This window comes from Miniopterus natalensis, chromosome X (assembly GCF_054644295.1).
Source record: "Miniopterus natalensis isolate mMinNat1 chromosome X, mMinNat1.hap1, whole genome shotgun sequence".
In the NCBI taxonomy this organism is placed as follows: domain Eukaryota; kingdom Metazoa; phylum Chordata; class Mammalia; order Chiroptera; family Miniopteridae; genus Miniopterus; species Miniopterus natalensis.
The window spans coordinates 90,489,341-90,514,385 of record NC_142103.1 but is presented as its reverse complement, the minus strand read 5'-3'; the positions used below and the strand labels follow the sequence as shown (position 1 = coordinate 90,514,385).

The window sequence follows — 25,045 nt, the reverse complement described above, 5'->3', positions numbered from 1 at the left end:
TACTCAATGGGCAAAAAGTAAAAGTATTTCCCTTAAGAATAGGAATAAAACAGGGATGTCCGCTTTCACCACTCTTATTCAACATAGTACTGGAAGTCCTAGTGACAGCAATCAGAGAAGAAGAAGAAATAAAGGCATCTAAATTGGTAAGGAGGAAGTAAAACTGTCATTATTTACAGATGACATGATATTGTACAAATAAAACACTAAAGATTCCACAAAAAACAATTAGATTTAATAAATAATTTCAGCAAATTAGCAGGATAGAAAATTAATATCCAGAAATTGTTGACATTTTTATACACCAATAATGAACCATCAGAAAGAGAAACTAATAAAACCATCCCACTTACTATTCCAATAAAAACAATAAAATAACTAGGATTAAACTTAACCAAGGAGATAAAAGACCTATACTTGAAAAAATATAGGACATATAGGACTGAAAAAAGAAATAGAGGAAGATACAAACAAGTGGAAGCATATACCATGTTCATGGATTGGAAGAATTAATATCATTAAAATGCCCATTCTACCCAAAGCAATCTATAGATTCAACAGAAAACCTATTGAAATATCAATAGCATATGTCACAAATATAGAACAAATATTCCAAAAATTTATGTGGAGCCAAAAAGGACTCTGAATAGCCTCAGCAATCTTGAGAAATTAGAACAAAGTTGGAGGAATCACACTACCAGTATCGTTATACTACAAAGCCACTGTAATCAAAACATCCTGGTACTGGCACAAGAACAGACATATAGATTAGTGGAACAGAACAGAGAATCCAGAAATCAACCTACACCTTTTGGTCAATTAATATTTAACAGAGGAGGCAAGAGCATACAATGGAGTAAAAACAGTCTCTTCAATAAATGGTGTTGGGAAAATTGGACAGGCACCTTCAAAAAATGAAACTAGGCCACCAACTTACATCATACACAAGAATAAACTCAAAATGGATAAAAGACTTAAAAATGTAAGTTGTGAAAGCATAACAGTTCTAGAGGGAAACATAGGCAGTAAAATCTCAGACATTTTTCGTAGCAATATTGTTGCCAATATGTCTCCTAGGACAAGGGAAATAAGGGGGAAAAATGAGCAAATGGGGCCATATCAAACTAAAAAGCTTCTGCCCAGCAAAAGAAACCATTAAGAAAATGAAAAGTGAACCCACACTATGGGAGAACATATTCGCCATCGGTACATCTGATAAAGGGTTAATTTCCAAAATATATAAAGAGCTTATATAACTCAACACCAGAAGACAAACAATCCAATTAAAAAAATGGGCAAAGGACCTGAATAGACTCTTTTCCAAAGAGGACATACAGATGGCAAATAGAGATATGAAAAAGTGCTCAATGTCACTAACCATCAGGGAGATGCAAATTAAAACTACAATGTGGTATCACCTCACACCTGCTAGAATGGATATCATCAATAAATCAACAAACAACAAGTGCTGGAGAAGATATGGAGAAAAGGGAACTCTAATGTACTGTTGATGGGAATGCAGACTTGCTTAGGCACTGTGGAAAACAGTATGGAGTTTCATCAAAAAATTACAAATGGAATTGTCTTTTACCCAGTGGTCCTGTTACTGGTGGAAGTGGCGTTGCTGGGGTATGACTTGAATAAGAATTTCAGGAGGCCCCTACAGGAAGATATGTAGAAAGCTTTATTTCTGTGGAATAAAAACCTTGAGTTTCCAAAATCCCATTTCCCTTTGTCCAGTCATAGAAGTACAGCTGGGGCTAAAATCAGAGCAAGTGTCTAAAGTTTCCTTTCCATGTTGGAGCAGAGTCTAGTCCAGCATCAGGCTAGTATAGTTTGTGTTCCCTGCTGCAGTCCATCAGTCCATTGCATGTGGGGTACTCAGGGCTGTGGGGAAACATGGGTGAATGCAAGGAAGTAGGAGCAATAGAGCCCCACACACCAAGCGTCAAACAAAATAAGAACCAAGAGTCAAGAGCAGGAATTCCTTGGTTTAGGGTATTGTGTATTCCAAAACTTTTGTGGGCTTGCAGTGGTCATGCCCATTCTGGCCATCCATCTCTGTACCCAGGTATGACTGAGAGCCAAATACCTTCCCTATGTCACCCCTACTTAACTGCATATGTGTGTATCTCCCCTTTACTGTGCCCCTTTCCCCAGAGATCTGCAGGGAATGGGCTGGTGGTTGCCTGGGGAGTCCAAACTTGCAGTTTCCTGGTGAAGCTGCCCAAGTGACATGCCTATAATGTCTGGCCTGGCCTCCCTTTTGCTCCTTTTGTATTATTAATAAGTAGCTAATTTCAGTGGCATCAATTCCACTTTTGAAAAAATATCCTAAGAATCATGAAACACCAATTTCAAAGAATATATGCACCCCTATGTTCATAGCAGCACCATTTACAATAGCTAAGGTGTGGAAATGCCCAAATGCTCCTCAGTAGATGAGTGGGTAAAAAGCTGTGGGACATTTACACCATGGAATACTACTTGACTATAAAAAAGCAGGATCTCTTACCCTTTGCAAGAGCATGGATGGACCTAGAGGTTATTATGCTAAGTGAAATAACCTAGTCAGAGAAAAATAAATACCACATGATCTCACTTATATGTGGAATCTAATGAGCAAAATAAACTGATGAACAAAATAGAAACAGGGGCATGGACACATGGAACAGACTGGCAGTTGTCAGAGAGGAGAGGGAGGGGGGATTGGATGAAAGAAGATGAAGGGATTAGCCAAAGAACATATATGCATAACCCATGGACACAGACAACAGTGTAGTGATGACTGGAGGGAATAAGGGGCGGGGGCTGGGTGGAGGTGGGCAAATGGGGAGAAAGTGAGGATATCTGTCATACTGTCAACAATAAAAATAAAGAAAAACACATTAAAGGTACTTAAATTCTAATCTAATTACCAGTGAGCCAGCAATGATAGTGATATGCTGATTGAGATGATTCAAATCATTATACAAAGGTGTGATACTGAGAAGAACTAAACTGCAAAAGTTAATTTTTTTCATGTGTACACTTAAAGGATAATATCTATAAATATAGACAGCACATCTCTGTGGTCAGAATTCCCAGTGGATGGCACCAATTAAGTATAACTCAGTTCCCCTCAAGTTTAAGTCTTTAGCCTCATAAAATACCCATACCTGCTCAGTTACTCATGATTTAACAATTAGATTTTATTCTTTAAGTCCTTCAAAAAGACTCTTTTAATTAATTAACTAATTTTGTCCCCCTTTTTCCCACATTGATCCCTTTCATCGCACATCCACCCAACCCCTAGGCCTTCCCCATATCAATGTCTGTGTCCATGGGTTATGCTTATAAACATAGAAGTGCTTTGATTAATGTCTCCTCACTCACTCCCCCATCCCCACCTTCCCTCTGAGATCCTTTAATCTGTTCCATGCTTCTATGTCTCTAGATGTATTTTGTTCATCAGTTTATTTTGTTTATTACAGTTCACATATGAGTGAGATCATGTGGTACTTGTCTTTCTCTGCCTGGCTTATTTCACTTAGCATAATACTCTCCAGGCCCCTCCATGCTGTCCCAAAGGATAAGAGATCCTTCCTTTTTATAGCTGCATAGTATTCCACGGTGTAAATGTCCCACAACTTTTTTATCCACTCATCTACTGATGGGCATTTGAGCTGTTTCCAGATCTTAGCTATTGTAAATTGCACTGCTATGAACATAAGGGTGCATAAGTTCTTTCTGATTGGTGTTTCCGCTTTCTTTCAGTCTCTTCAATAAATGGTGTTGGGAAAATTGGACAGGTACATGTAAAAAAATGAAACTAGACCACCAACTTATACCATACACAAAAATAAACTCAAAATGGATAAAAGACTTAAATATAAGATGTGAAACCATAAATATGTTAGAAGAAAACGTAGGCAGCAAAATCTCAGACATCTCTCGTAGCAGTATGTTTGCCAATACATCTCCCAGGGCAAGAGAAACAAAGGAGAAAATAAACAAGTGGGACTACATCAAAATAAAAAGCTCCTGCACAGGAAAAGAAACTATCAACAAAATGAAAAGGGAGCCCACTGTATGGGAGAACATATTTGTCAATGACACATCTGATAAATGGTTAATATCCAAAATGTGTAAGGAACACATACAACTTAACAAAAGGAAGACAAACAATCCAATTAAAACATAGGCAAAGGACCTAAATGGACACCCAAAGTGGACATACAGATGGCCAAGAGACATATGAAAAAATGCTCAACGTCACTAATCATCAGAGAGATGCAAATTAAAACTGCAATAAGGTATCACTTCACCCCTGTCAGAATGGCTCCATCAACAAATCAACAAATGACATGTGCTGGTGAGGGTGTGGAGAAAAGGGAACCCTGGTGCACTGCTGGTGGGAATGCAGACTGGGGCAGCCACTGTGGAAAGCAGTGTAGAGGTTCCTTAAAACATTAAAAATGGAGCTGCCTTTTGACCCAGTGATCCCACTTCTAGGAATGTATCCTAAGAAACTCAAAAAGACTCCTTTAAAAAATGGAAACTACATTAACAAGTAAATCAAAAAGACAAAGGGACATACTCATTCCAAATTATGCCTTGATATTTTAATACAAATTTAATCTTATGGGCCCCACATATTTGCTAACTGCTAAATGGAGTATCCTAGTTATACTTTTATATTTAAGCTGAACAAAAATTGTATATTTCTTTCCAACACACTTTCTAGCCAAAAAGATATAAGCATACTTAATAGCAAAAATACTATTAATTGTATTCAGTAATACATTTTGTCCTTTGCAATCCTTCTGTTGTGAACATAGACAGAGTTTGGTAGTTCAGTGCTCATGTGTTATTTAACACCTCCTTTAAATTATTAATTTTCCCTAAATGTTTGTGATTTCTACCAGGAAACTATGATGACAAAGAAGTTTGGATTTCCTGTCCAGCTGGGCAGCAGAATAATAAGAATCACTCAGAACCACTGTTTGGGCTAAATTTATTGAACAAGAGGAGCATCTGCATAAACAAACCATAAAAACTTAACTCATCTGGTCAGCAAATAAATTTATTTTGGTCAGAAAAATTAAAAACCTCTTTTTCCAATAAACTTACTCTGCCAGAGCCACTAGACCAGAATCTGAGGCCATCGTACAGATATTGTGGACTTTTTTCAGTATAAGGAGCATGTAGCTGCTGAACTGTTTTCTCTGTGTAACCAATTTAATACAAAATATGATTGAAACCAGTAGGTCTGCATTGGTATTTATTTTCCAGTGCTTTCCTAAACGAGTTTTATAGTATTCAGAGCATAGTGTTAAATTGATTCACCTTTCTCAGGATGAGAATGGTAAGCAATTTGATGAGCTTTTCTCTATTTTCATCTTCTGACATGTTCTGTTATAACTAAAAAAGTTATAGCCCTTTTTTCCCCACTGAAAATAATTTATATTCAGTAGTGTTTTTGTACCTGCACAGAGCATAATCTCTCCAGACTTAAATATCAACATTTGTAGCTATATGGTATGATGGTATTAAGAACAGTTCCAAAGACAAATTACACTTTTGAATGTTCATAATACTGAGTTTATCCCTCAGACCTTATAATCGAACTTTGTAAACCAGGCACATTGCCATGTATTTTGTCTAGCAAAACAAGGAAAGAATGTTTAAAAATAAAAAGGATGTTTTTTATATGACTATTAAGCATGATACATGAAGGGAATCTTGTTACCATGAGAGACATAATTTTATTGATTGTTTAATTAAAGCTGCTAAATGAATGAATGAAAATATAAAAGCTGAAGGGAGCTGATACTTTACTCTTGATGAAATGTTTTGCTCTAACAAAGATTTAATTACCACCTACTAGGAGCAGTGATGCATAGGGAACCCTGGTTCATCTTTCTTTTACTTTCATGCCTTTCACCCCTGAGTCCACCACTTATGCTCATCTCCCATTTCACCTGCCTTGCTTCTGTCCAGTTTCATCTTGGAACAAGGCTCTGGCACCCTATTTAACTTCAGTTTTTTGACTCTGGGTCATGCTCCTCATATCAACCCCCCACTTTCTAGTGGCAGTATAACAGTTACTGCAACCTGCCAGTCTTACTACAACCAAGCGATGTGTTTCTGTTACATTGATGTTTCTCTCTCTCCCCCTTCCTCCCTCCCACTCTTTCTAAAAAATAATCAATGGCCCTGTCCAGTTTAGCTCAGTGTTTGGAGCATTGGCCTGCAGACTAGTGGGCCCCTGGTTTGATTCCAGCCAAAGGCATGTACCTCAGTTGCAAGCTTGATCCCCGGCTCCAGTCTGCCCAAGTATGGGAGGCAACCAATCGATGTGTCTCTTTCATATTTATGTTTCTCTCTCTCTCCCTTCCACTTTCTCTGAAAAGCAATGAAAATATATAGTCAAGGTGAAGATTAAAAAAAAAAAATCAATGGAAAAAGTATCCTCAAGTGAGGACTAAGAACAAAAATAAAGAGAGAAAGGAGAGGGGAGGGGAGGGGAGGGGTGGGGGAGAGGAGGGGAGGGGGAGAGGAGGGGAGGGGGAGAGGAGGGGGAGGAGAGGAGAGGGGAGGGAGAAAAGGGAAAAGAAAAGAAAAGAAAAAAGAAAAAGTTCACTTCAGCAGGTGAGCATTAACTGAGTGGCTTTGTTTAGAAGTATTGTTTGAACGAGTATCCCAGATGATAAGTTTCTGATCATCAGCAACTGACCCAAACAGAGATTCATGGAGCAGTTCCCAGGAAACATTGTCTGCTACTGCTGCATGCCCTGTAAAGATGGTCTTCACATCTACAACTTTTCCTTACTTTGGAACAGCACTGATGTTCCACCGGCAGATGGTATGGTCATCTGAAGCATTAAGTTCCCACTGAAATTTGGGTTCCAAGAAAGTCCATAGCCTTCTACCTGATGTAAATGGAGATGCAGGTCTGGGTTGTACATTTCAGAAGGATCTGGTTTAGAAGGTTGTTTTGTATAGTCAAAAACAAGAACATCACTGGATGGAGTCTTTGTTGCAATGATGCAAGGGTTCTGTGGCATATAAAGTGTCTTGTTCACTTCTCCTTCATGGTTGATCTTGATTCCTATATCAATTTTTCAACTAACAGAGTCAAAAGCTCTAAATTCTCCTTTCTCACTGTTGTAGTGTGAAGCATCATATTTAGGGAACCGCACACTGGCTGTTATGGTTTTGGTCATCCAAAGGGTATGTCTCCAGGGCAAGTCCATGAATGTTGAAATTTTTTTCTTCTGGTCTGGTTACATCTGGAAGCCTCTGTGCAGTTTGGCTGGGCCAGTCTAGAGCATGGGCATCACCAAATGGTAAAGAAAAGAGGTGTTCTTTTTCCATAGTGTGTACTCTTCACTGATTATACATTCTTCTATTGTGTCATCAAAGGCTGCTTCCTTGTGGGTCATGGCAGGGAGGCAAGCCAGGGGGATACCTGGGTCAAGTGTTATAGGAAGGGTGGGGAGGCTGTGGGCTCTTACTGTGCCCACGGCCTCTGTTGTTTCCTGCTGCACCCTTCTTCTTTTCCACTGAATCTACTTGCTTCATTATTAGGGGCTCAGTAAGATTAAAAAATAACATTTAAATGTCTTCTTTTGACCAAGGTACTTCTTTTCTTTTTGTTATGGGAAAAAAGTTTCTCTCATTCTTTCTGTCTCTGTCTCTGTCTCTGTCTCTGTCTCTGTCTCTCTCTCTCTCTCACACACACACACACACACACATATGCACACACTCCCCTCCCTTCACATTCACTCAAAAAAACCAATATAAATGCCTACTATCTGTCAGGTATGGAGATAGATTCTGTGGACATAGTGATGAAAACAGCTATCATGGTTCTTTTTTGCATTATTGACTTTTTGCCAACAACATATTTTGAGGGAGGAGTATTTTATATATCAATGGTTTTTGTTACCTAAGTTAAAATAAGTGCAATAACCATTTAGCCTAGATTTGTTTTAACTGACCTGATTTTCAAATAGTCTGAATTATCTACCTACATTTCAAGCTATGTGTCCTAATTTTGGCTTGGGAAAATATGGTCCTGTTGGAGATATATTTATTTCGGAAAAAAATAACCACTTTAGAATTTCACTTTTTTCTTGGGTCAGAGAAAACTTTTTAAATATATCTTTATTGATTTCAGAGAGAGGAAAGGAGAGGGAGAGAGAGAGATAAAAACATCAATGATGAGACTAGAGTCATTGATCGGCTGCAGCCCGCAGCCCGGGCATGTGCCCTGACTGGGAATCGAACCCTGATCACCTGGTTCCTAGGTCGATGCTTTAACCACTGAGCCACGCCCGGCCGGGCAGAGAAAACTTTTTAATAGCTTGAAAAAAAGAGAAATTCAAAACTCAAGCCTTTTTAGAGTTGGAGAATGCTTGTAAGTTTGTGCAGTATGCATGATTTATTAAAATTTTGATTTTTAGGCCAAAATTAACTCAGTGAACATGAAAAAAATTCAGCTCTGTTTTTTACACCATGTATGCACATTTTACACATTTAAATTCCTGAGTCTGTGTCTGGTGAAGGGATTTCAGAACAGGCCTCGCCAAGATGTGCTACTTTGGCATGTAGCTTACTTTGAGGTAAAGGCAATCAAGACCCTGCGGGTTCACGAGAAACTTTTACCTCTCCCTTAAAAAAATTAAATTAAGGACCTGGCCCATAATAAAAGTTATCACCAGAGATAACCTTTTACGACCTATCTAAAGTACAGGGCAAACTTCTAATTACTGAATACCTGCTCTTGTTATCATCCTAGAAATGATCTTCCTTCCTTATTCTAAAGCCTCAGGTGCCTTACCTCCTCCTCAACTCAGAATGCCATATATATCTCATTTTCCCTTTCTGTCTCTGAACCTCTCATGTGTGGGGGTTCCCATATGTGCTTATGTAATGAAACATGATTATTTTCCCTTGTTAACCTATTCATTCAATTTAATTATTAGACCAGGTGTAACAACCTTAGAATGGTAGTGGAACATTTTCTTCCTCCCCAAAACTGGCAACATGGGTTTAAAATAGGTCAGAAATAAAACCTTTCCTCATTTTCATTTCAATGCACAGAAAATATATTTTAAAAATAGCCTGGTTGGTATATATAGGAAAATTCATAAGGAATTATTGAAAGTGATGGGAAGATGGACATAGTTTTTTTGTAGTGGGTATAAGTGGGGTGTGGCTGAAATTAGACGCCCAACCATAATATATGCCATTGTTTGTTCAAGATAATCCTTTACCTACACTAGCAGCATTAACAAGTTGTCTTCTTGTTGTTTCTTCCTTTTATACTTTTGGGATTTAAATGCTTAAAATGGATCGTTGCATATATTCTTTCTGTGGCCTACACTGTTTATTGCAGCTAATCTTAACAAGTTCCATGATAATATTCAAAGGTACATTTCAGGCCATCCTCAAAGAATCTTTTTTAACCTTCACTACTTCTCTAACAGGCCATGTCATGGTTGCTTGGGCATGTCTGACATTCTGTGTGTGTTTGCCAAGCCCCAGTGGGTTGGGGTAAATAGGTATTGCTGTTAGGCTGAGAGACAAGCTGAATTACAAGACCTATTTGCTGCTTATATTGTCCACCATTTTAACCAAAGCTAATGCATATATTTGAACATCCACTAGATGTCCAGCATTTTGCTAAGTATTGTGGAGAACAGAGGAGCAGAATGTGGAAGGCAGTGTCAGGTAGAAATATAAAGAAGGGGACCTGTTGTTGAGGACAACAGCCATATACAAAAATAATAATTAGAAACCATATAAGGACAAATATACAGACAATGGGCTTAGATTGTCTTGATTAGCTCTTTATGGTACAGGATATGTCTTTGGGCAGCTGCAAGTCCCAAAGCTTTATGAAAATTTAATTGGTTAATTATGGTAACTACATTCCATCATCACTTGCATGAGTGTAGCTGACTTGGTGTCGTGTGCCACTACTTTCTGAATCATTATCATTATTAAACACTGTACTTTGGTAGGAGGGATCAATTACAATTTACCTTCATGATTGTTAATGAGAATTTTTGACTGCTGAAATACCTTAAGTGATAATGGCCCCACCACACTTAATTTAATTTTTATCTAACATAATTATTAATCCACTACATTTTAATTTCAATGCTCCATCTTCTAAATTTAGTTGCTAAAATCATTTGAAAGCATCCTTTCATTCTTTAAAAATACCAAAAAATCAGGATTTTACATTAGGAAGAATTCGTATCTGCATTTATCTCTATACACTTTCCTGGTCTTTTAGAGGATGTCAGCTTCAACACAAACACCCAGGGAAGGAGATTGTTTAAAAGTTCATGTGGAATAACAGATGTTGGAGGGGTTGTGGAGAAAACAGAACCCTCATTCACTGCTCGTGGGAATGCAGACTGGTGCAGCCACTATGGAAAGCAGTCTGGTGATTCCTCAAAAAATTAAGAACAGAGCTACCATACGACCCAGCAATCCCTCTCCTGGGTATATACCCCAAAAACTCAAAAACATGTATTCGCAAAGATATATGCACCCCTGTGTTCATTGCAGCATTATTCATGGTGGCCAAGACATGGAGACAACCAAGGTGCCCTGCGATAGAGGACTGGGTAGAGAAGATGTGGGGCACGGACACAATGGATACTGCTCAGCCATAAGAAAGGAGGAAATGCTGCCATTTGCCACAACATGGATGGGCCTTGAGGATATCATGCCAAGTGAAGTAAGTCAGGCAGAGAGAGCCAAGAACCATATGATTTCACTCATATGTGGGATATAAAACGAACTTGTGGACACAAACAGCAGTGTGGGGGTTGCCAGAGGGAAGGGGGTGAGGGGTAGTGAAAGGGGTCTTAATATATGGAGAAGCAAGATTATTTGACTTTGGCTGGTGGACACACAGTGCAGTATGCAGATCTTGTATCATAGAAAACTACACTTGAAACCTATCTGACCCTATTGAGTAGTGCTGCCCCAATAAATTTAATTAAGAAAAAAGTTCACATGCGGATTTACAACAAGATGGCGGCACAGTGACCCACGGTCCCCTCGGCCTCCTGCAACCACATCATAATCACAACTAAAATACAGAACCGCCATCGCTCAGAGCCTCCTGAGATCTGGCTGAACAGAAGCCCTACATGGAGAGAAGTGAAGCAGCACTGAGACGGTAGGAACGGCGGAGACGCCAGCGGGTCGGGGCTGGATCCCAGGGATGCGGCCGCGGGCCCACACCCGGTGCCCGGGTAAACCCGAGAGGGAATCTCGGCGGTGGGGGTTTCCTGGAGGAGCGAGGGGTCCCAGCCCCACAGCAGGCCCCAGCCCAGGGCTCCAGGCCGGGGAGAGAAGTCCCACAACTTCGGGCTGTGAAACCAGCGGGACTGTCCCTGAGGGTCGCGGAGGCTGCGGGAGCCCCAGCAGCTCCTCTAAAGGGCCGCGCGCGGACTCACTCGGACGCGCCCTCTGAGCCCAGCGCCGGGCAGCGGCCCGAAGGGACCCGGGACACTCGGGGAGGAACTAACCTGCCTGAGATCCGGGCGGGAGGCGGAGGGCGGCTTCCTCCCGGGCAGAAGGGCTGGCGGAGGCCATGGCTCCTGTGGCGAGTCCTCCCCGCACATGGCAGGCAGGCGCCATGTTTGAGTCGCCAGCACCTGACTCTCACCTTTGGCCCCGCCCCGTGACTCCCGGAGGCCCCGCCCCCCCCACCTGCAGCTCATCCAGGCCATTTCCAGGGGCTTTTCTGTGCAAGTGGCCTCTGGAGCCTCATGCTTAGGACTCTCCTAAAATCTCTCAAACAAGCAGCAACGGGCCCCCTATGGCTTGATAAGTGGCCCCAGGTCTGGCACTAGCAGCAGCTGCATTGCCTCATGGCTTGGCCTCTCCTGGGCACCTCCAAGCCCAGCACAAGCAGCAGCCAACTACGGTTTGCTGTGTAGCTCCTGCTGGGTGGCCCTGGGCAAGGCCCTGTCACAGGCTGACCTTGCACCTCCTGGGAGGCCCCAGAGACAGTGCACCTGGGGGTCAGACTCGACCACGCTGGATGACAACCCTACCACATCCACGAGTGACACACTCAAGGGGCGCACTTGGTGAACACCAAAGTCCCACTGAAGTAAACCCTGCTCCATAGGGGTGTCTCCAGCACAGCATCTCTTTAGCTGTAGCTTAGCTGGTCCTCACAGCCGATTGGCCTGGGGGTCAATTCCTCCCAGTGATGCCAACAGCAAGCAAGGCTCAACTACAATAGGACAGTGCACACAACCCACACAGGGGAGCACTTAGAAGGCCCAACTCACGTGACTGGGGAGGCTGAGCCACTGGGCCCTACAGGACACCTACTACATAAAGCCACTCTACAAATTCCAGGAGACAGAGCAGCTCTACCTAATGCATAGAAACAAACACCTGGAAGCAGCCAAAATGTGGAGGCAAAGAAACATGTGACAAAGGAAAGAACAGAAGAAATCTCTAGAAGAGGAACTAAATGAAATAGATCCAAGCAAGCTAACAGATACAGAGTTCAGAATAATGGTTATAAGGATGCTCAAGGATCTTTCTAAGATTATTAAGGAAACTAGTGAGATCATCAATCACACAATAAAGTACCAATTGGAAATGAAGGCTACAGGAACTGAAGTGAAGAATAATTTACAGGGAATCATCAATAGAGTAGAGGATGCTGAGAATCAAATCAGCAATTTGGAACAGGAGGAAAGAAAAAACACCCAACCAGAAGAGTAAAAAGAATCCAGAAATATGAAGGTAGTGTAAGAAGCCTCTGGGACAACTTCAGCCCAACATTCGTATTATTGGGGTGCCAGGAGTTGAACAATGAGAGCAAGAAATTGAAAACCAATTTGAAAAAAATGACAGAAAACTTCCCCTACCTGGGGAAAGAAATAGACTTACAATTCGAGGAGGCACAGAGAGTCTCAAACAAGAGGAACCCAAAGAGGCCCACAGCAAGACACATCATAATTAAAATGCCAAAGGTTAAAGACAAACAGAGAATCTTAAAAGCAGCAAGAGAAAAGCAATTAGTTACCTACAAGGGAGCACCATACGACTGTCAGCTGATTTCTCAACAGAAACCTTGCAGGCCAGAAGGGAGTGGCAAGAAATATTCAAAGTGATGAAAAGCAAGAACCTACAACCAAGATTGCTCTACCCAGCAAAGCTATCATTTAGAAATGAAGGTCAGATAAAGAGCTTCTCAGACAAGGAAAAGCTAAAGGAGTTCATCACCACCTGACCAGCACTACAGGAAATGTTGAAGGGTCTTCTTTAAGAAGAAGCTAATGAACAAAAGAATCTGTCAAACTAATAGATCCAGAGACAGTGACTCATGCAACAGAGGGTCATATTTCAGAGAGAAGGGGGAAGGGGGTGGAGGGTGGGAAGAGATTAACCAAATAAGTTATATGCATATATGCATAACCCATGGACACAGTCAGTGATAGGGTGAAGGCCTGGGAAGGGAATGGGAGCAAGGTGGTTGGGGGAAAAAGTGGGAAACCTGTAATACTTTCAACAACAAAGATAAATTATTTTACAAAAAGTTCATATGGATCTCCCCATTCCCCCTCCCCCAGCAGTCACCACATTATTGTTTGTGTCCATGAGAATTTTCTCTTTTTTTCTTTTTTGCTCAATCTCTCTACCTGTCACCCTCCCTCTCACCCCCCTTCCTACAGTTGTCAGCCTACTCTCTATCCATGAATCTGTGTCTGTTTGACTTATTAGTTCATTAGATTCCACATATGAGTGAAATCATATGGTACTTGTCTTTCTCTGACTGGCTTATTTCACTTAGAATAATGGTCTCCAGGTCCACCCATGCTTTAGCAAAGGGTAAGATTTTCTTCTTTTTTATGGCTGAGTAGTATTCCATTGTGTAAATTTACCAGTTCTTTTTTATTCACTCATCTACTGATGGACACTTGGGCTGTTTCCAGATCTTGGCTATTGTAAATAATGCTACAATGAGCATAGAGGTGCATATATCCTTTTGAATTAGTGTTTCAGGTTTCTTTGGATAAATTCCCAGAAGTGGGATTGCTGGGTCATAAGGCAGTTCCATTTTTAATTTTTTGAGGTAACTCCACACTGCTTTCCACAGTGGCTGCACCAATCTTCATTCCCAACAGTGCACAAAGGCTCCCTTCTTCCACACCCTCACCAGCACTTGTTGTTTGTTGATTTATTGATGATAGCCATTCTGACAGGTGGGGGATAAATGGTAATGGAAGGAGACCTGACCTTTGACAATGAACACACAATACAGTGTACAGATGATGTGTTGTGGAATTGTAGACTCAAAACCTATATAAGTTTGTTAAGTGTCACCCCAATACATTCAATATAAAGGAAAAAAGAAGTTCACATAGATGTTCTGCACTATGCAAGATTTTTTTACTCTTCTGTGTGCATATCAAGAACACTCAGTTCATTATTGTGGCTTTTCTTGAGAGCTAGTGAAGATTTTAGAGGATTTTATTCACATTTGCCAGGTCTAAGGACCCCGATCCTGACCCTCCTTCTTTTTCTCCTACACACAGTGACAGACTGATATTCCTATACCAGTTATATAACTCAGCCTTTCGAGATTCTGATGTGCAGAGGTAAAGCAATTTTTTCACAAGTCACAGTGCTAATAAATGGTAAATTTATTTCTTACAAAGGAAAATTCTGCTCTACAAGAATTATAAAATCCTATACATCGTAAAAACAGGGAAGTACATTTATCAGTCAAACAATTTTATACAGTGTTTGATAATGAGGAAGGCATGCTATTAAAATTTCTTCATTACATTTTTTTTTTAATTGGGTATGTTTTTATTGACTCTTATTATAAAGGTATTATAAATGTCATTCTTAATACCAGCATTTAAAGTTGTATACATTGTGTATATTCTTACAACCTTTTTTCTGTTTTTTTTTTTTAATGTGATATGTAAAATTTGGAAACTGTCTTCTCTTCCCTTATTTTATGGTATAGATATTTTTCAGTGTAATTAAATACAAATCTACAAATACAAATACAAATACAAATACAAATCCTGATTAGAATGGCTACAAAGTAGTCTATTGAACTGAAGTGTCTTAATTTACTGAACCAATGTCTTATTGATGAACATCTGGTTTTCATGTTTTCTCTCTGGCATCAACAACATGGAGATATGTATAATATTTATGAGAATGTGTGTGAAGCAAACTTTCAAAGATTCAAAAATTATCCTTTCACCTGCTTATTTCCTTAAGATTCATTTCTTGAAGTTGTATAGCAATGTAATTTTTAAAATTTTGCCTACTGCTTATTTATGTTTATAAATTGGTATTCTAAAGTTTCAGTAGTCTGTAGAGGGGGAGAAAAGGTACAGAGAAGGGAAGTTTTATTTTTCTAATAATCTGCTATGCATCAGATACTGTAAATACAGTATTTCATTTAACATTCACTTTAACCCTGAAAGTTGAGTGGTGTGGACCTTAAACAAATAGCCAGATATTTTTTCAGCAAAAAAAGTTCATTTGGGAACAACAAAGAATTTCAATTTGGGGTATGGTCTACTGGTGAACTACACACCAGTCCGAAGAACAAAAGAGAGTAAACTTTTTTTTTTTAATAAAGGAAAGGGAAGTTCAGAGGGACTGATGTAAACAAAGAATTCATTGGAGGAATTTGGGAGTTCAAAATGTAGAGGTTTTTCATTAGCTGAGTTGTAATGATCTTTCATTGGCTGAAATGATTGTTGGAGAGAAGACCCTCCTCCTTTCTGCTGCATTAGTATAAAGGAAAAATCCTTTTGGAGACGTAAAGTACTCTCTTTCTGTTTGGAGTAACTGAGGATGAGTGGTAGAGTATGAGAGTTACCCATACTGGTCTTCCCAACTCCAAGTTAAATGAGGTTTCTCTCCATTAGTCTTCATGTTGGAGAGTTTAAGTCGCTTGCCAAAGGCCACGTTATAAGTGGCAGGGCCAAAAGGGAATTCAGTTCTGTCTAACCGTAGAACTTTGTTTTAAAATTGAAGTGAAATTCACATTATATAAAATTAACCATTTAAAAATGTACAATTTAGTGTCATTTAGAACAGTTGCAGTGTTATGCAACCATCAACTTTAGTTCCAAAATATTTTCATCACCCCAAAAGGAAAACCTGTATGCATTAAGTCATTCCCCATTTCCCTCCCCCTAGTCCCTCGTAACTACTAATCTGCTTTCAGTCTCTATGGATTTACTTATTCTGGATTTTATATGTTAAATCATACAATACATGACTTTTTGTCCCTGGATTATTTTACTTAGCATGTTTTTGAGGTTCATCCATGTTGTAACTTTATGGTTGAATAATATTCCATTATATAGGTATTCCATATTTTGTTTATCCATTCATTTGTTGACAGACATTTAAGTTTCCACTTTTTGTCTATTGTGAATAGTGATGTTATGAACATTAATGTACAATTATCCAAATACTTGTTTTCCATTTTTTTGGATAAATACCTTACAGTGGAATTGCTGGGTCACCCTAACTGTAGAAATTTTGCAGCTTTTTTTCATAAAGGTATGAGTACTTGTATGGCAATATAATGTTTCCTTACTATTTGAAAATAAAAACTTCAAGGTATTATTTTTAAATATTGAATAATCCCCCAGTTTGTTATTGTGACAAAGTCTGATGTTTAAGAAATTAAGTTCTTCACACTCCAGGCATCTCCTTCATGGAATTCGAGACTCTTGTTAAAATTGTTATAATTTAGCAGTGAAAAAAGTGCAAATATACTTTTTAGCTGCAGCTATTGTTATATATAGTTTAGTTGACCCTTCTGGTTTGAGGTCAAATGTACTGTGAGTGAGTGGCCTTATCCATAGAAACCACAGATATTTATAAATTCCCTGCTTATAATTGGGGGTGACAAATCATGAATTTTTAAAATCTAGTGCTGAAGACAATCTTTAAAGGAATCATCTTGATGAGGACATTTTTACATATAATTGCCCAGGAAACTAACTACTGTCTAGGGACCTTGAGTTCATATTGGATTTCTGTGTAACTTCTGCCTGTGTATTTTGAAGTCTGGAAAATAGACTCAGGGAAAATTGGAGTGGGCAAGAGAAGCTCCCTACTTACTGTCAGTGAAGGAAAGCAGCTGACATGGCTTGTCAGGGTAAGTGGGCCTCATTATTCCTCAGCAGCTTCTACCAGACCAGCTAGCCCAAGGAATTACCTTCTCCCTAAAGCATAAAATACAAGAGAGGAAATAGCTTTTTTAATCCAAGGAGGGGAGGAAGCATGAAAGATGGGAAAATAGAAAGAAAGAAGAATTTAGTGTGTTTAATTATAGTATTTTTCAGATGGAGGAGCCCTAAGAGATCACCTTAATCCCACATCTGTAGTTGAAATAGGGAGAGACTGGCTTAAAATCACAGCTCTGTGGTTACAGCCCAGTGGGCTAGAATCCGACTGGGCACTTTTCCTTGACATGTGTATTAGTTACCTAGGGCTGCTGTAACAAATTATCCCATGACTAATGGGGTAAAATAACACAAATTTATTATTTGACTGTTCCAGAAGGCAGAAGTATGACACAAGTCTCACTGAGTTAAAGTCAAGGTGTTGGTAAGGCTGCATTCTTTTCTGGAAGCTCTAGGGAAGAATCTATGTCCTTTCCAGCTTCTAGAAGTCACCCACATTCTTTGGCTTGTACCCCGCCTTCCATCTTCAAAGCCAGCAAACACATAACTGACTTCTGCTTCCATCCTCACATCTACTTCTTTACTTCTCTTGCCTCCCTTTTTTACATATAATGACCCTTGTGAGCTCACCCAGATAATCTAGGATAACCTCAAATTCATAACTTAATTACACCTTTCAAGTCCTTCTTGCCATGGAAGGTAACACATTCACAGTTTATGGGGATTTGGACATGGGCGATTCAGGGGCCATTGTTCTGTCTACCGCAGGATGACAACTCCTTTAAGGCCGAAAAAATGCAGAAAGAAACAAAATATATACCCCTCTCCTGAGGACTTTGTAGATTTCTTTATTGACAAGTATATTTACTCATGGAAAAGCAGTACCTGCTATTCGTTATATAATTTAAAAACTACTTTTGCATATAATATTTTATTTCATTGTCACCCTTTTTTTAGGGGCAACTAAGACTTGAAAAATTAAATGAATTTTCACAATAAATGGTAGCTCTGGGTCATGCGTTCCACATATTTATGTCCAAATTCAGTGTTCACAATATTCTACCCACTATCTGATGAAAGTGATTTTTAGCACTTTCTTAATTCCTTCTGACTTTGAAGAAATGAAAGGGTAAGTTGTCATATGTAGATTGATTTGTGGACATTCTTCATCCTGTTAGATATTCCCAATACCTTGCAAGGCACAGAAATAGCACTGCTTCTTCTCAATTTATGCTCTAAGATACTGTAAAATTCCTGATGTTTTTTTATTGTTACAACTGTGTCTGTACTGTTCTGTTGTAAACTAAGTTGAATTCTAACACTCCCTAGTCTACTCAGAAAACAGCGAGCAAACTGATTTCTTTTATTTGTGTGTGAATTTTTAGAAGCCAAATTATTGGTATAAATGGTATGTAATGCCAGATATGTGGCTGTTGACCAGTCCATAAATTTGGGATTATTCTTGAGGATAGGGATCATGTTTTATTTACTTTATGGTGCTCCACTATGAGCTATGTACCTAACACTCCATAGGATTTTAGTAGGGTTTTAATAATTTTGTGATGATTTTAATTATTTAATACTGATTAAATCTTAAGCTTTGAAAAGAACTGCAAGTTTTAAATTTGTGGTTTTAATTTAATTTCTAAGTTAATCTCACATTGATAAGCATAACTATTAACTATGTTACCATTTTAAAATGAGACATTTCATGGGTCCCCAAAGGCTCTTTTCTTGTCTCCAAAATGAGGAACAAAACTAAACTAAACAAAATCACAGATAATAGCAGAGCTTTTTACTTTGGAGGACTGGCAAACTGGTTGGAATAAAGAAAGTTATGATTTTAAATATCAAACTAGTTACCTTTCTACCACCTAAACAATGTACTGTTGGAATATTTGACTTTTATAATACTGTAACCATTTGACAAAAATCAACTTCTAGGACTGGCTCAACAATCTTTCTTCCTTTAATTATAACAGTAACTGCTTCACTTCTGTGGTGAAACCCCAGTAGCCATTTTGGTGAGGCTGATCTCCTTAAGTCATATTTATTTTTGAATATTTTAGCTAACCAGTCAGTCCCATCAATGACCATGCTTCATTTAGTTATTTAGGCTGATGTTTTTTTAAGAATTAATAAGTCATAACACAGTTGTGGTTATACTTACCAATAGTCTGTTCTCTGGAATTTTATACGTAAATGAATAATGCTTAATAATTTTCTAATTTATGGAGCTAGGCTAAGTTTGAATCACTGAATGAACTTACTTTTGAGCTTATATTGGGATCAACTTTTAGATTTTCTGTATGAAGAGAGTGCACAAACGAAAAACTACCAAAGTTCACTGATTCTAAGTAAACATTTAACATTTCTCAGATCAGGATTTAATCTGAAAATCTAATCAGCAGCATTTTGTTTCTTCTCTTACTGGTACACAGGAGATGGTGGTTTTTCTGACATTCATTGGCAACTTATTTTTCATGAAATCTCATCATTTAGGTGACTCTAAGCACTAGCATTTTCCATTTTAATTTGCATAATTCTTCTTTGGGAATGTTTACAAAGTAGGATTTAGAACTTCTTCTTACTTAAGATTTTTCTTCATTGATATAATTTTATTTTAAAGTATGAATGGCTATTTACAAATAAAACTAAGATGCAAACGAACCTGCTTATGTGCATTAGTTCAAGGAATGCATTTGGCAGCTGAATAGGTTCAATGGGATCTTGACACTAACAGTAATGGGACTTCTCTTGTATGGCGTGCATTTTCCTTTGTGAACTTCAATTATCCTACACCAGTTGATTTGTTTGGACTGAATTGACCAGACTAACTGATTCTTTATGGCCTGAAAGTTCTGTGGTATCAGGGGCTGGGCAAATCTTGCTCACTGTTGTTTCTTACCTATATATCAACCGTGCCTTGGTCATACATCCTCAATAAGTCTATAACATATTGTATCAAAGTAAACAAAAGCCATCCTTATGATTTAAAGTTTTATCTCAGAAGAGTATTGCAGATATTTAAAACATAAATACTTTGTTTCAAATTAGGATAAACAATGAAGGAAACCATTAGTATTGATTTTCACCCAATTGTTATAGCTTTCTTCTAGACCTCCAAGGAGGCAGCATTTCACTCCTAACCCTTTGCAATTTTCTCCAGTGAAATTTCTAAGCAAGGCTTAACTGAAAATATTGTTCATCATTTGGGATTGACACACTAAAAATACAAGGTGAATACTTGGAAAAGAAAATGCATCTAGACATGTGGTTAGCTGCAGGACCTTCCCCCTTGTCCCAGATAACACCCATATATTCTAACATTCCAGACAACAACATAAAAATTAATGCAGTTTACTCTAGTAGAAAGTGATCAGAATTATTTTCAGCTTTTAATAAAGACCTTAGTAGCCTTAGGAAAATTGGACATATTACTTCATTTGTCGTTTTAAGTATATAATTATATCACCTTAATTATCTAATAAAACTAGAGTTACTCATTTTAAACATTAAGGAATGCTTTTGACTAGAGGATATTTTCTGCATGTTAACTCCCTCCCTTTTGCATTCTTTATTATATGAATGGCCTTGCCAGAGACAGAAAAGGATATTATGGACAAAGCTGGAGTAAATAAAGAATAATATAATGTTTCTTTTTATTTACATTGTGCATTTATGTTTGCAGAATTTGGGAGTCTGTGAATTATAAACAGCTGTTCATAGGCTGGAATCCCATATTCTCAAATAATAAAATGATTTTCTTTGAAATAATTTTTATAATTTATAAGGAAACAGTTACAAGGAAACTATTATTTGTGGGTTTTAAAAGTATGTTTTTATTGATTTTAGAGAGAGTGGAAGGGAGAGAGAGAAAGAGAAACATCGATGTGAGAGAGAAACATCTATCAGTTGCCACCAGGGAGTGAACTCGATACCTGGGCAGGTGCCTTGACCAGGAATGGAACCGGTGGCCTTTTGGTACATGGTATGGTGCTCAACCAACTGAGCCACACCAACCAGGGCTATTTCTGGGCTTTTAGGTAATTATTAATACTCCCTTTTAGGTTTTACAGTCATGTATTTCAAAGTGTCTTCATCTTGAGGTACTGAAGTCAAATAGGCCCTTCACTGAATTCAACTTCTAATGCCTCTCATTCTAGCATAACTATTCCTCTGGTACCTATAAACACCATACACCTTTTTCGTTTTTGTCCCAGAATCAATCTCCATATCCTCCAAGGCCATCCATATTAATGTGTATTCACAGAACTCATAACCATAACAGTATTAAAGTTTATTAGTATATGTCAAAAGTAAATTTAAATTCTTTCTGGATTTGTGCTTTGAATTTCCTTTATTTATTTGAAAAGCTGAGATTTTATTATACTTTTACTTCATACTTTGTAGAACAACATCAGTTTGAGCATGGACAAAAAAATTAATGCTTTCTTTGGCCAGCAAACAACTACTTCAACAAAATATAGCAACAACTATCCATTACAGGAACTACCCTTTGTTTGTACAATATCTGTCATGTTATAATACATCACATATTTATCAAAGTTGACATTGCAGGTTGCAAGGGGCTTTTTCCATTTTATTCTCATCATGACTCCTTGAATTAGGTATCATTATTTAATTTGTGAAAATAGGGAAATAAAACTTAGAGGGGCTCTATGTCTTGTCAAAAACAATCACATTTATATGTTATCAGTACTTTAAATCCACATTTTCTAATTTTAAAAGCACTTTCCTTTCTCCCTTATCAAGGTGCCTATTGGTTGTTGCTTAAAATTGTGGCTATCTACATATGATCTCTACAGAATGAATGATAATGAATATCATCCATGTAACAATAACAGTGTACAACCATTTGAGGGCACTTCAAATTTTGGAATTTCACAAGAAATGTCTCCCATTAGCCTTCTTTAGAAAAATATGATCTGTATATTTTTTATAATCCTACCTATGGTGAGAAAGAGTTATTGACAAAGCTAGGATGTAAACCACATTGTAGGCATGATCTATTTTTAGATTAAATTATTATTTGATATTAGTTGGGATGGGAGGAAAATAAGTATCTGGAATATGTCCTATATACAGATGTGAGACCAATCATCTCACATTTAAATTCACTCAGGAAATGGTAAATTTGAAAGCACGTAATAGAAGGATAAGAATAAATATTAACAAAAAGATAAAGGATTTTCCACCCTCATTAATTTATCTCACTGTAAAAATTGTTTAAAATAATTTTCACTATTGTTATTTTACCCACTGTGCGAGAACTCAAAAGGCCCATTGAAATAAATAGGTGATACATTTTAGAAAATAAGACTTTTCAATTGTAGAGTTTCTTTGCCAATGGTACATAATCAAGTTCCACTTCAAGGCCTTAATAACAATCTTTGTCAGACTCTAAAAGGAATCTCCACCATCTAGCTCTAGGTAAAATACTCCTAAAAAATGCTACAGTTTTCACAAAACTGAATGAAACACTATGCCTGTTCGCTTGCCAATCTGGAGGTTGAATACTTGCGTTTGTAATGAAAAATATTCACAATATTTTGTGCAGCATTGTTGGTGGCATATGGGGCTTGGTTAGTGTCCAGGTTTGGTCACCTGCTACCTGTATGGACTTCAACTAGTACACTTTATTTGTGTGTAGAATAGGAATTATAACACTTACCACTTAAGTGTATTGAAAGGATCTGAGCTAAAATATATAATCCACCTAACACTGATTTGGCACATTTGAGGCATCTGATGAAAAGTTGTTTTTCATTTGAAGTATTTCCCTTGCTGCCTTTAAATACATATGTGTACACAGAGGCGTACTAGGACTTAAAGTCTGTACATTCAGTCTGAATCTTTAATTTTGATAATGGCTTTTATTTTGTAGGGCTGCAAAAAATTATTTGAACAAGACATCTGAAGTTTTGGGAATTAGCTATTTCATCAGTAACTAATTAGCTCATTGGCAATTATACTTTTTGACTGAAAGGATGTCATCAGAAAATAGTGACAGGGTGTGTAATGGATATTCTAGGCACTGCATTAGTCACTGGGATTATAAAAGTGAAAAGACTAAAAAATACTTTTATATAGTAACATTTTTTTTTGTAACATGGGATCAGTGCAGCCTTTTCCATATATAAACTATGTGTTCTATCTAGAAACACATTTCTTTCTGATAGAACCAATTTGATCATGATGCAAGCATATGGAAAGGTCTAAGTAATAATGCTACAATCTGCAAGTATCCCGTGCAATTAAATTTAGCTGTAAACTTGCTGGTGCACGTATTTCTCTTTATTGAAAAACATCAAATAAAGAGCAGGTTTTTTAGAGAATCACAAATATAAGGTGCTTTAGATTTTGCATTAAAAGTGATAGTTATTTCACCTCAGCAACTAGAATTCCAAATAGTTGTAGTTTATATGATACTTTATTCCATTAGAATGAAGTGTGTTGGGCATAAGTCTGGAAAAAAATGTCTTTTGAAGATGCTTGTTTTGGGGCTGTCTCTCATTGCCCTCAATATTCTCTCACTTCCTCCAACTCCCACTCAATCCTCACGCCATACTATTTTGGCCTTTGTTTCCATTTGATGAAAGACATCTTGCTGAGATCACCAAGAACATCTCTAGCTAACTGCAGTGGAAGTTTTCATTCATCTTTGAAAGCTGATTTCTTAGCAGTAACAGACACAATCATTCTTTCCTTTAAGCACTTTCTTAGAGTGCTTCTGAGGCAGCAAATTCTTCTAAGTTTTCTCCTCTCTTTTCATTCTCTGCTTCTGTTGAAGGTGAATTCTCCTAGGACACAATCTCTTTGCTTTCTAGGCAGTCCCATTCACTTTACATGCCTGGCTTTAATTACCACTTGTACAATTCGGGATGAAGTAGCTTATAATCGTAATGAACAACCCCAAATCTCAATGGGTTAAAACAATACAGGCTTTTTCTTATTCATGTTATGTTTCCTGTGAGACCTAGACTAATGGGCTAACTTGTATCTGAAATGTTGCTGGTCTCTGTTTCATAGGGAAAGAAAGTTCTAGAGTTTTTACACCAGCTATTCCATGATCCCATGTGGAAGTAACACCCGTCATTTCGACTTTGGACTCTTTGGACAAAACTAATATGACTCCATCAAAATGAGACTAAAAATATTTGGTGACCACCACAGTTAGCTTTTCTGCTCTTCAACTATTTGGCCTGAAAGCAAAAATAAACTTACTCATTTCTGAAAGGAGAATTCATAAATCCCACCCAAGAGTCCAAAATCTCTAGATAATGTATGATAATTACTACCTGAGGACCAGACATGGATCTATAGAGGGAGAAGTTCTATGATACCTACTGTTAATTGAGAGAAAGAGTAGTGTGAGATGGGGTAGCAAACATGGCAAACCGAAGAATTATATATAGAAAACAGTTATATAGTTCTAAGGAATATTATCTGCATATTAAACTGTTAACAACTGATTTAAATAATATGTTCCCACTACATAATTTAGATTATAATTCTTCTAGCTTTCAATATCAGTGTCACCAGTGACTGCCAGCCAACCCTCTAAAAAGGGGGGCATCACCCCACTTACCAGTTCTAATTTTTATATCTCCCAGGATAGGCTAGGTTATGCTGCAAGTAGCAAACACTCCCAAATCCCAAACCTTTCAGTGACTTAAAAGAAAAAAGAAAAAAAAAGATCTATTTCTCACTCAGGTTAAATGCTACCCTTCCTCTGGGCCTGCTGGGGCCTCTGCTCCACATTGTCCTCACTCTCAGGCCATGGCTGGTAGAGAACCTCCCACTGGTAA

At 38.1% G+C, this 25,045-nt stretch overlaps 1 protein-coding gene and 1 pseudogene across 3 annotated transcripts in view; one reads left to right on the top strand and one right to left on the bottom strand.

Annotated features, from left to right (window-relative positions):
• IL1RAPL1 (interleukin 1 receptor accessory protein like 1) overlaps positions 1 to 25,045 on the top strand; it is a 1,170,262-nt gene that overhangs the window by 84,751 nt on the left and 1,060,466 nt on the right. The gene's annotated exons all lie outside the window — the stretch shown is intronic.
• On the bottom strand, positions 6,622 to 7,427 carry LOC107533003 (histone-binding protein RBBP4 pseudogene; annotated as a pseudogene).